The following is a 2,669-nucleotide window of genomic DNA, read 5'->3' on the forward strand; positions in this document are numbered from 1 at the left end:
ATTCCAAATTTAATCACAGATTTATTCAAGAATATGCCCATTTTGAGGTGTTTATGTATTGGGGTTTGCTATGATTAAAATTTCTACTTAAGTTGTATTTTTACCATCCTTTCATTCTTAATTCGCTAAGTTATTTTTAAGATGAGTGAACAATATTATAAAAGAAATTAAATGATGCTGATTTTTTTTCTGGCGTTATGATCTGAAATATTCCCCACAGGCTTGCTCTCCAGTTTGTGGTGCTGTTCTGAAGACCATGGAAGAGCTTTAGGAGGTGGCACTTGGCTGGCAGACACAGGTCACCATATAGGTACAGGCTGTGAAAGTGACAATCGCCCATGATTTTGGTCCTGAGTTCTCGTCTGTCTTCTGGTAGGCCACAATCCGAAGAGTCACTGCACTTCTATGGATGGAGTCACTCCCACTGCCTTGCCTTCCCCACCATGATGGACTGCAATGTCTCTGAAACCATGAGCTAAAACACAACCTTCTGCCCTAAAGTTGCTTCTGTCAGGTATTTTGTCACAGGAATAAGAAAAAGTAATTAAGAACCTGTTATATTATGTTAAAAAACTTCACCAAGTTCAGTTGGGTAAGGAACAAAGAGTCTTTTATTCTTTTATTCAAGAATGAGGATATTCTCTAAGATGTACAGTGAAATATTCTGAATATATACAAATAATATTCTTTTTTTTTTCTGTGTATGAGCATATTGCCTGCATGTATGTGAGTGCACCCGTGTCATGCAATGCCACTGAGGTCAGAAGAGGGCTTCAGATTCCCTGGAACTGGAGTTAAGGACGGTTCGTAGCTGCCATGTGGGTGCTGGGAATCAATCCCAGGTCCTCTGCAAGAGCAGTCAATGCTCTTAACTACTGAGCCATCTCTCCAGCCCCGAGCTTCCCTTATTTTTAAAAATTGTATCAAACATATACATAGTCTAGTAAAAGCTCAAAGAATAGGAAAAGATGTACAGGAGAGACCTGTCATCTAGAGAGGACTGAGGTACATGGGGTCCTTGAAGATACTGTGTGGTCTAATACCATGATCAAAAGCAACCTAAAGAAGGAAGAATTTATTTGGCCGATGGTTCCAGAGGGATAGAGTTCATCATGGTATAGAGGCATGACAAGAGGTAGTAAGGATAGACATGATTTTCAGAACATTGCCGTTTAGTTTATTGTATTTGAACTACTAAACCAAAGGAGATAGTATTGATTGTTGTACCTTGTTCTGTGGCTTCTAGAAAGATCTTTCATTCAAAAACGTTCCCTATGGAGCAGCCAGGCTACAAGAGCTCCTATGAGATATCTTCCCAAACTGGCCTTAGTGAGACTGTATAATAGTTTTAAATCTCCTCCTGGCTGTTGGCAGCACAGTTCTGTAGACATGATTCTGTGTGTAGAAAGCTGGAAGAGGCTTGGCTTTGCCACCAGCTCGTGACCAGTTTCCATCTGCCCTGCTGGATAATTTGAATAAAGACTCTAGAGGACTGTGTGACGTGCCTTTTGGCTCTCTCCAAGTCGGCACTAGGACAACCAGGTAGAAGACACATGAACGGTTTTCCCAGTGTTCTGTGTTTTCTCTCAGTGCTGAGGGTGGTACCCAGGACCTGGCATTCACTCTGCCTCTGAGCTACATGCCCAGTCCCAGCACATTCTACTTTTAAAAGCATGTTTGTTCAGTATGAGCTCAGTTCCAAATTGAGAGCATGATATTAATACTTAAATAATACTAATGCTGATAATTATTTTACCTTTACATACCAATTTTTTTTGTCTTTTTTTGAGACTCCTTGTAGCCCCAGCTGTCCTGGAACTTACTATGTAGACCAGGCTGGCCTCGAACTCACAAAGATCCGCCTGCCTCTGCCTCCCACGTGCTGGGATTAAAGGCGTGTGCCACCACGCCCAGCCCCACATACCAATTTTACAAAAGTTGGAGCATATACATAATTCTCCCCAAACATCTGCTTACCTGTGATCCCTAGGATAAATACTGAGGATACTTTAATTTTCAAGTATTCCTAGCGCCCATACGTATGTCATCCTTGTGTCATCTACACTGTTGTACACCCTGCCTCAGCAGACCTGCTGCTTGGCTGCCAGCAGGCCTCCCCTCTTCCCCTCAGCCACCAGGAGCTGTCAACAGAGCATACAGGAATTCTGCCCACGTGGCTGATACTGGCTCAGGCCTGAGCATGCATTTCTGACAATGAGGAGTCTGAAGAGGCCTGTTGGGGTGGTACCACTCTGTGGTGGAAGTTGGGGTAATAGTGGTTGTAGGGTCTCTCCCTCCACTCGTGGGTCATTGGCCACTGGTCCACAAGGACAAAGGGAGCAGAAGCAATGAACGGAGTCAGGACAGCCAGTGAGCACGACGGAAGAAAGCCCTTCTGGGGAGGCAGATTCAGTGATACAGCTCCATTTATTCAGTGGGGGTCAGGGAAAATATAGGGTGGAGGCAGCAGCCAAAGCTTCAGCTGATAGGTGCTCATAGTATGCTTTATTTACATGTGGTATCGGGATCCTATCATCTGACTATAGAGCAATTCCTAATTATCATATAGAAAAAACCTGGGGGTAGTTTTATTGTGGGTAACTATGCCAAAGGTCATGTTCCAAATAAGGTCAGGCATCCCAGCTTGGTGGCACTTTCCAGGTAAGTCA

The sequence above is a fragment of the Nannospalax galili genome, unplaced genomic scaffold (assembly GCF_000622305.1).
Source record: "Nannospalax galili isolate Female #2095 unplaced genomic scaffold, S.galili_v1.0 scaffold221, whole genome shotgun sequence".
Lineage (NCBI taxonomy): Eukaryota > Metazoa > Chordata > Mammalia > Rodentia > Spalacidae > Nannospalax > Nannospalax galili.